Here is a 10883-nt window from a genome sequence, read left to right as displayed (position 1 = left end):
GTGCGCAAGCAAAAGGCCATACAGTTTCCGGTGTCAGATTCTTGAAAAGTTTGAATGGTGAATGGTGACTTGACCTGAATCACAACTGAGTTGTGGGAATGACACTAATGTTCCCACCTGAGTTAGTTAGAAAATGTTGAGTCTTTTACTAAATGCTTGTGAACTAAAATTGGCTTTATGCAAACAAACTTAGAGCTTAGAACCCTCTTTAGTAAAATAGTGTTTTTACCTTAGTATTAGTTTGCGAGTACTTTGAAAGTACTCACGGCTGTGTCCCTGGCTATTCCAATGGCCAGACTATGAAGAGGAGCAGCAGTACGAAGATGACGGCCAGCAGGACGATTACAACAACTAGGAGCTCTTCTAACGTCAAGCGTTGGCCTGTGGAACTAGATAGTCCACTACTACTACTAAGCTTCCGCTTTGTGTAATATTTGTGATGTTCGTTGATCAATAGATCAACTATGGCTGTAATATTGGATCATGTGATCTACTTTCGTAAGACGATTATGGCTTGTAATGAATGATGACTTAGGATATCAACTGTTATGTCTCGCAACAACATTATTCATGGGATTGCGATGAAGGACATAATAGGCATCCGGACTTAAAAATCCGGGTGTTGACAAGTTGGTATCAGAGCCATTGTTTGACCTTAGGAGACCCTAGTTAGAATGGACGTTCTGAAAAACTTGAGTTCAAAAAAAAACAAATAAAGTGAATATTTTTGAAAAACTTAGCCACTTTCTTCTCTTTGAAATCTTGTTGAAATAAAAAGCCATGCTCTTCCTTATGAATATACTTAAAATTTTGCCACACTTGTTCACCTCTCTAACTTACTCATCCTTTCCACTTTCAGATGGAGCCCAACAACACCAAGTTTTACCAGTTGGGGAATGGCGGATGTCTGATCTTCGAGCAGGACCTGGATGCCCTGTCGGACTTTCTCGGACGCCCGCACCCCGAGTTCCACGGAGTTGAGATCAACGACCAGCCCGGAGGGGAGCTGCAGTGGATCATCACCGCTGACTTGAGGGGCAAGATGGAGCCTCCCACCTCCGAGAGGATCCTCTTCTCCTTCAGGGAAAGCAACTGGCTCGACGGACTTGCACGTGCTCTTCAGGAAGCACTTGCTCGTTTGTGCGGTCAGAATGTGACAGCCCTTCAGGAGGAACGCTTTGCGCATCTCGCAAGGCGTAACACCGCTGGAGAACCTGTGGATCTGCCGTTGCACCCCCAGTTGAGGCACCACGTGGATCACCTAGACTTCATGCTGTACCACACTCAGCAGGATCTGGACAACGCCCGCGCCTACGCCAACCAGACTCACCTCGCACTGGCAAATCATGCCGATGCAATCAAGATGCTCAACAAGGACCGCAAGAACCTCCGCCTGCAGCGTGCCAAGAAGGACGCTACCATCACGCGCCTTCGCGCCAAGATAGCATCCTTGGAGGCCACTGTCAAGGCCCAAGAGGACCAGCTGAAGGAGATGGAAGAAGAAGGTGAAGACCTTCAGGGGGAGAAGCCCTCCTGAGTGACGACGACGACTTCGAGGAGGATGAGTTCACCGAGGAGGAGGACTACGAGTTTCTGGAGGCCGGAGAGGATGGAATCATCCCGATCGATGTGGATGATGATGAAGAGTAGATGCACTAGTTCACTTATGTAGGTGTGAGTTGTATCCCGTCCCACTGTATCGTAGCGCGAGTGAAATGGTTCTTAAAACCATTGGGTGTAGTCTGTAATATATGTTGAATGAATGAATGAATGTGTGTTTGTGTTATCATCCAAAGAATTTAAGTTTTAAACTTCTTGAACTTACTCAAAATAAGCCATAGAAATTTCCCTCTCATCTCATGATCTATTTCCATATTCAGATGGCCCCTCGAACCCGTAGCACGAATCAAGATGCCATGATGCAGATGCTGCAAATCATGCTAGAAGATAGAGAAGCTGAATGAGCAGAACGACAGGCCAACATAGCAGCACTCCAACAGCTTGCCAACAACAACCATGGCCATGGGAACCATGATCACCCAGGGTCAAAGCTCAAAAACTTCCAAAACACCAACCCACCAGTTTTCAGCAAGACTGAAGAACCCCTCGACGCCGATGATTGGCTCCAGACTATGGAAAACAACCTAGAAGTGGTTGGACTGGACGAGAATGAGAAAGTGCTGTTTGCCACGCACTACTTAGCAGGACCCGCAAGAGCTTGGTGGACAAGCACCCGTGCTATGAACGCCGGACAGATCATGACTTGGGCAGATTTCAAGCTCAAGTTTAGCAAGTATCATGTGCCCCCGGGTTTGATAAAGAAGATGCGGGATGAGTTCCGCGAACTGAAGCAAGGCAGAATGTCGGTGGTAGAATACCGCGACAGGTTCCTCAGCCTGTCAAGGTACGCCCCCGATGAAACTGACACCACTGAGAAGAGAAAGGAGAGGTTCCTGAATGGTCTGCATGATGAGATGCAGACAGTCTTAGTCAATATCCCCTTTGCTGACCTTGAAGCCCTGGTGGATTCCGCCATCCAGATGGAAGGCAAACTTCACCAAGCCAATGAGAACCGCAAGCGTTGCATGATGCATCAGAGTGGGCCCAGCAATACCCCAAGGTATCGCCCCAGCTCAAGCGGAGACTTTGCCCCAAGGAACAACAAGCCCAATGCACCTATGTCACGTCCGGGTTTTCAAAACCAGAGTGGAGGAAACCCCAGGCCAGGAGGCCACCACAACAACAGCAACTACAACAACCACCACAACAACAATTTCAACCCCGCTCCGCCAAGAGCCCCCAACAACAACAACAGCAACACCAACACCGCTCCAAGGACCGGGAGCAATGCCATCCCCGTCACCCCCAAGGACAAATCCACCATCACCTGTTACGAGTGTGGAGTTGTGGGACACTACTCAAATGAGTGCCCCAAAAGGTTAGCCAAGAATGCCGCCAACACCGCTGCACCAGCTCAGCAGCAACGCCGAGTATCCACCGGCAAGAAGTTCACCCCCAACAACCCCAACAACTGCACCGGCCGCCTCTTTCACATGAACGCCGAGGAAGCCCAGGAAGCACCCGATGTCGTGCTGGGTATGTTTTCTGTTAACTCAGTACCTGCCAGAGTGTTGTTTGATTCTGGAGCATCGCGTTCGTTTGTTACTGAAGATTTTGCATGCACTAGTAAAATTCAACCAATCAGTTTGAAGCATGTCATGATAGTTCAAATACCCGGATCAACAACCAAAGCTAGAAAATTTTGCAAAGATGTACCCATCAGAATTCATGAGATAGATTTTTATGCAAATTTGATTGTACTGGGAGCCAAAGGTTTGGAAGTAGTGCTTGGTATGGACTGGATGTCGAAACATCATGGATTGATTGATTGTGCCGAGAAGGCCATCACCATGACTAGTAGCACCGGAGTGGTAGTAGAACATGTGTCTGAAAGACTGCCCAGAAAATTCACCTGTAACCAGAGTTTAGCCAAGCCAACTTTGGATCAAATCAGGGTCGTCTGTCGATACCCTGATGTGTTTCCGGATGATCTACCCGGTATGCCCCCAGATCGGGATATCGAGTTTATCATCGAGTTAATCCCTGGAACAGGACCTATAGCTCAGAGAGCCTATAGCATGAACCCCGCAGAATTAGTGGAACTGAAGAAACAACTGGATGATATGCTGTACAAAGGTCTGATTCAACCGAGTGCGTCGCCTTGGAGATCCCCAGTTTTGTTTGTCGATAAGAAAGACGGTGCCACTCGTTTATGTACGGATTACCGTAAGCTTAACGATGTCACCATCAAGAACAAGTACCCCTTGCCGAAGATAGAAGACCTGTTTGACCAGTTGATCGGTGCCAAAGTGTTCTCTAAGATTGATCTTAGGACTGGTTATCATCAGCTGAAGATCCGTGCAACGGATATCCCGAAGACTGCCTTCACCACCAGATATGGGTTGTATGAGTACAATGTCATGTCGTTTGGATTAACCAATGCCCCCGCTTACTTCATGAACCTCATGAATAAGATCTTCATGAACTTTTTGGATAAGTTTGTCGTTGTCTTCATCGACGACATCCTTATCTATTCCAAATCCGAAGAAGAACATGAATAGCATTTGGAAGTTATCCTAGAAACCCTTAGACAGCACAAGTTGTATGCCAAGTTCAGCAAGTGCGAGTTTTGGTTGAAGGAGGTAGGATTCCTGGGACACATCTTGTCTGCAGGAGGAATTGCCGTAGATCCCGCAAAAATCAAAACCGTTGAGGAATGGAAAGCCCCAACCACTCAGACTGAAGTCCGTGCATTTCTCGGATTAGCGGGATATTACCGCAGGTTCGTTGAAGGATTTTCCAGCATCGCAAGGCCAATGACCCAGCTGTTGAAGAAGGACAAGAAGTTTGACTGGACCGACAAGTGCAAAGAAAGTTTCCAACAACTCAAGCACCGATTAACCACAACCCCAATCCTGATCATGCCCGATATCACCAAGCCATTTGACGTCTATTGTGACGCATCCAAGATTGGTCTTGGCTGTGTGTTGATGCAAGAAGGAAAGGTGATATCATACCTGTCAAGACAACTGAAGCAGCATGAGCAGAACTACCCCACACATGACCTGGAGTTAGCAGCCGTAGTCTTAGCTTTGAAAGTTTGGCGTCATTACCTCATGGGTAATCGATGCGAGATCTATTCAGATCACAAGAGCTTGAAGTATATCTTCACCCAGAAAGAGCTGAATATGAGGCAGCGCAGATGGATAGAGTTGATTAAGGACTATGATATGGAAATTCACTATCACCCCGACAAGGCCAATGTGGTAGCGGATGCTCTGAGTAGACAGCCAATGCAGTTAAACTCCATGATCGCCATAGAACAGCCTAGTTTGTATCAAGAGTTTGAGCAGTTCAGACTAGAGCTAGTTAGCGAAGGATACCTAGCCAGCATCAAACTTCAACCTACTTTGATGAGTCAAATCAAGGAAGCCCAGAAGGGAAATGCCAGCATTGACGGAATCAAGAGTCAGATAGCTGCAGGAAAGGCACCGGGATTCACTGAAGATGAAGAAGGAGTACTTTGGTACAACGGACGCCTATGTGTGCCATCAGATTCAGAGTTGAAGCAAGTCATTCTGAAGGAAGCTCATGACACCTTGTATTCCATCCACCCTGGAGGTACCAAGATGTATCAAGATTTGAAGGAACAATTTTGGTGGTACGGAATGAAGCGAGAGATCGGAAGCTACATCGCCAAGTGTGATATCTGTCAGAGAGTCAAGGAAGAACATCAGCGACCCGCAGGACTGCTACAGCCCCTGCAGATTCCGGAATGGAAGTGGGACTCGGTAGGAATGGATTTTATCACTGGACTGCCCAAATCAAGCAAAGGAAATGATTCCATCTGGGTAGTGGTAGACAGATTGACCAAGGTAGCCCATTTTATCGCCGTCAAGACCACATACCAAGGCCCCAAGTTAGCTGAGTTGTACATCTCCAGAATAGTCGCCCTGCACGGAACCCTGAAGTCAATTGTGTCAGATAGAGGATCACAATTCACCTCAAGATTCTGGCAGAAAGTACATGAAGGACTTGGAACCCGGCTGAATTTCAGCATGGCATATCACCCGCAGACTGACGGACAGACCGAGAGAGTCAACCAGATACTCGAAGACATGTTGAGAGCTTCTGTCCTGGAGTATGGATCCAAGTGGGAAGACTGCCTGCCTTACGCAGAATTCTCGTACAACAACAGTTATCAAGCCAGCTTGCAAATGGCCCCCTTTGAAGCCCTGTATGGAAGGAAGTGCCATACCCCCCTGAATTGGTCGGAAGTCGGAGAGAGCCAAGTTTTTGGACCAGATGTTCTCCGAGAAGCTGAAGAGAAGGTGCACAAGATCCGCGAGTACCTCAAGACCGCTCAATCAAGACAGAAGAGTTACGCCGACAAGAGATGCCGAGAGATGACCTTCGAGATCGGGGACTTTGTCTATCTTAAAGTGTCGCCCCTTAAAGGAATGCAGAGATTCCAGCTGAAAGGAAAGCTTGACCCCAGATATGTCGAACCCTTCAAAGTTCTGAGTTGCCAAGGAGAAGTTTCATATCAGCTTGAACTACCGGAAGAAATGTCCGCTGTGCACAATGTGTTTCACATCTCGCTACTTCGGAAGTGCCTAGAAGTGCTGGAGAAGACCGAAGTATTCAAGAACATCGATCACCGCTCGGTGGATATCAACACAGACTTGACATACCGTGAAGTGCCTATTCGCATCCTTGAAGAAGCTTTCAGGACCACCCGCACCAGGAGTATCAAGTTCCTGAAGATTCAGTGGAGCAATCACACTGAAGACGAAGCCACTTGGGAGCGCGAAGAGGACATGAAGAAGGAATACCCAGATCTCTTTAGTACCTAATTTTCTTTAGATCTCGGGACGAGATCTTTTGTAAGGGGGAAGGGTTTGTAACATCCCAACTTTTCAATAAAGAAGAAAGAGAGAGTTCCAAAAGCCCAAATTTGAGAACCAACAAAAACTTTTTCTCATCATATAGTGCTATGCATATAGATCACTTTGTTTATTACTTGAGTGTGCAATTTACCATGATATGTGCTTGTGTGATTACACTTACCCCAAACCTTAACCTTGATCTTTGGATCATCCAAATACAAGGAAAAAGAAATTAGAAAAGAAAAGATAAAATTCATCTCAACACACCCATATGGCTTATGCCATTTTTTCAAATTCTTAACCTAGACCACTTTGGCTTGCACCATTGGTTGTAAATGGTTACTAAACCCTTTTAAACACTTTTTTAATCAAAGAAACTCAAATCAAATCAAAATCAAATTCAATTTCCAAGTTGCATGCAATATGGTCACTTGTGCCAATTTTAATCTGGTACCTACTTTGGGCCCTGTTATTGAGAGATTTCCTTTCGAGACTTTGCCCAAACTTTGCACCTCATCCAAGACAACATCAAGGAGAACTACTTTGCCCACAACCACCACCCCAAATTCTTTCTCTATTTCAAATGGCAAGCTAGCAAAGTTGAGACTTTGAGACATATGTTAGATCATATGCCATTTTGTGATTTTGCAAACCAACTCCAAATTGACCCAAACCACCACCATTCTACTGCAAATATTATATCTTTACACTCCACCAAAAATCATTTCAAAATTTGAAAGTTTTGTTCTTGCGGCCATTTAAACAAACACCTGGTGAGCACAAACCTGTCAACAAGTGACCTTGCTTTGTCCAGCAGATTTTGGCATTCCTCTTCAACCCTAGGTCATCCTTGGTACTCCCTTGACCCCTCTGCACTTTTCCAAACACACCAGACAAGGAATGGTACTGTGAGTCGTCACCATTTTGACCAGGACATGCCATGCCGTGGCATGGCATGGACATGATCATGCCATCTCTCTCTCTGCTCATCTCAGCCATGCACCACCTTGCCAACTCACTCCCTCTCAACATCCTGAGCATGCTAGACATGCTCGTCGACGCAACGGTGCACTGGACGCGCCAGAACGCGACGCGCCCAGACGTGCCAGTGACGCGCACACACGTGCCAGAGCGCGCACAGCGACCGCCACGAACACGCCCAGAGCACGCCTTGCCCCACTCACCTGCGTCACCTCGACCTCTCTCCTCTGCGCCACCAGCTCCGCAACGTCACCAGGAACTGCCCAGACATCGCCATTGGCCCGCGGGAACGCTGTAGCCGACGACCTCGTCGACGTCCTCCGCCGCGGGTACTGCGAGCTCGCGTCACTCTCCCGTCCTCCCCTGTGCATGGTTTTCACCGCCGTCAAGCCCTGCGTCACCGCCATGGCATCGCCTGCACGCCTGTGTCATCGCCAGTCCATCATCGTCGTTGTAGACGCGTCACCATGATCGCCACCTCCGCCGCACCACGGTCACCTCCCGCAGCTATAAAAGGAGCGCCCCTCTCCTCAAATCAAGCACGCCTCGCACTTCCCCTCCTCCCACTGACTCGCCTAGCCACCTCACCTTGCTCGATTAGCCACCGGAGAGCTCTAATCGCAAGATCGCTGCCGCGCTTCATCGCCAACAATCGCCGGAGAAGGAGGCCACCCCAGACAACGCAACTGCTACCATCTGCTTCCTCTGCCTCGACAACGTCGCCGCCGCACGTTGACGACCCTCGCCGCGCCTCCGGTAAGCCGTCGACCCCCCACCTGCGCCGCTAGTGCACTCCCTTCTCGCCGGAGAAGAAGACCTCCCTCGACCGTGCGATCTCGTTCTAATCGCACGGCTCGCATTGCGCGTACCGCTTCGCCCTTCTAAGTCCCGCTGACAGGTGGCCCCTCACCTGTCAGGCAGCCCGCGTGTCACCGATGCGTGGTGGGCTAGCCTGTGGGCCGTTTAAACCAATTAGGCCCAATAACCTTTCCCGCGCGAGCCCACCGTTTGAATTCAAATAAATCAAATCTTTTCAGTTTTGCTTGCTGATGCTGTTTTGAAAATTGCATAGCTTCAAAACCACTGGGCCAAAATTTATGAAATTTGTATTGATGGAAAGCTTAGAGTTTTATCTACACAATGCCACTGGTTTGAACCCTAGATCTGTTGTAGAATTAAACTAGCAAAATAAACAAGGCAGGGACTTTTGTGACTTCAAACATTTGTTAAAAATCAACCAAAAATGATTTTGAGTTGATTCCAACTCATATAACCCACATTTCACTTGCACTAATTGTTTCTGCAAAAATATGCCATGCTTACTTTGAATGATCATGGCCTAGTTTAATTAGAGGACTATTTGGCTATTTCTAGTCAAAGATATTGTCCAAAACTATTTATAAATCTTATGGGAGTTTTTCTCTCATTTAAATCTTGTCACAAACATTTCAATATGAGATAGAGACTCTGGTCATTTAGTTCTCATATGATTTGTTTGATGATATTAAATCATCACCATGTTAGGATTAAAGTGTATGAGGTGCTCCACCTCATTTAAATCATTTTATTAAATGATAAGTATGAAGAGGTTGACTTTGGTCAACCTAGGTCATATATTATTCATGAAAGAAATTAAATCTTAATAAGATAATGAGAGGAATTTATTTCTCTAAAGAAGGAAAAGAAGCACCTTAATTAGTATGAGAGGAAATTATTTTTCTTAAATAAGAAAACAAATCCACCAACTTAATAGTAATATATGATGATAGCCTAGCTTGTGTGACTTATGTGTGCTTAGTATAGTACTTAAGATTGGTGTGGTGATTGTACCTCGTATTCATATTTTAGACGCTAGTACGGAGGAGTATCAAGAGGAGGAGGAGGCCTACTTCCAAGGAGAAGAAGACCAATTTGATCAGTACAACAACCAAGGCAAGCTAATACACTTGCAAAGTGCAAAGCTCTTCAAGAGCAATGCATCACCCTCTTTTACCTTATGCTTAGTGGTCCTATCCCAAGTTTTTACTATGCAAGTTTTACTGCTTTTGATTTATCAAAGTTACCTTTTTGATTCATGTTTCACTTGGTCTAGAATAGCACAAGAGTACCAAACTAGCCTAGAAGAAGCAAAGCTAAGTTAGCACCCCTCATGATTAGTGCTATTGCTAACAACTAAAACTTGACTACTCTAGATGGGAACTTAGTGAAGTGAAGTGTTTTGAATGATTTTTGAAAGGTGAATATGACTTGGAGAAGATGGTGATTTTTTATTAAAAACTGATATTGGTTTGGATGCGATACCTTTCCAATTTTTGAGTACCCCCACAATACCTGATTATGGGTAGGGCTTAACTGGAAGTTTATGTGTCTTAGTATGGGTTCCCTCTGAACAAGCATCATAGGGGTTATGCCGAGGCTGCCTCCGTTGAAAGTGAAATGATGTGAATTGAGGTGAATTTTCCGGCCAAGCCCTGTGCAGTTCCCAGGCTGACGGTTTGTCTTCACTGGGAGGCCAAGCTCATGGGGAGAGGAGACTATACTAGGATGTATAAGTGAAAGGTTATGGTTGATTCGGGGTTATCCCCGACGGATGTAATCAAATGTTGTGGCACAAGTGTGCAACCTCTGCAGAGTGTAAACCTATTCGAATAGCCGTGTCCACGGTTGCGGACGGTTGGAAAGGCCATACAGTTTCCGGTGTCAGATTCTTGAAAAGGTTGAATGGTGAATGGTGACTTGACCTGAATCACAACTGAGTTGTGGGAATGACACTAATGTTCCCACTTGAGTTAGTTAGCAAATGTTGAGTCTTTTACTAAATGCTTGTGAACTAAAATTGGCTTTATGCAAACAAACTTAGAGCTTAGAACCCTCTTTAGTAAAATAGTGTTTTTACCTTAGTATTAGTTTGCGAATACTTTGAAAGTACTCACGGCTGTGTCCCTGGCTATTCCAATGGCCAGACTATGAAGAGGAGCAGAAGTACGAAGATGACGGCCAGCAGGACGGTTACAACAACTAGGAGCTCTTCTAACGTCAAGCGTTGGCCTGTGGAACTAGATAGTCCACTACTACTACTAAGCTTCCGCTTTGTGTAATATTTGTGATGTTCGTTGATCAATAGATCAACTATGGTTGTAATATTGGATCATGTGATCTACTTTCGTAAGACGATTATGGCTTGTAATGAATGATGACTTAGGATATCAACTGTTATGTCTCGCAACAACATTATTCCTGGGATTGCGATGAAGGACATAATAGGCATCCGGACTTAAAAATCCGGGTGTTGACAATTAACTTTCAGTAGCTTTGTGCAATGTCCAGAAGTATTAAGAATGATTATGTCACCTCTGAACATGTGAATTTTTGATTATGAACTAACCCTCTAATGAGTTTGTTTTGAGTTTGGTGTGGAGGAAGTTTTCAAGGATCAAGAGAGGAGGATGATAC

The sequence above is a fragment of the Lolium perenne genome, chromosome 3 (genome assembly GCF_019359855.2).
Source record: "Lolium perenne isolate Kyuss_39 chromosome 3, Kyuss_2.0, whole genome shotgun sequence".
NCBI lineage: Eukaryota > Viridiplantae > Streptophyta > Magnoliopsida > Poales > Poaceae > Lolium > Lolium perenne.
The sequence above is the reverse complement of the archived record's forward strand: the minus strand, read 5'-3'. Positions refer to the sequence as shown.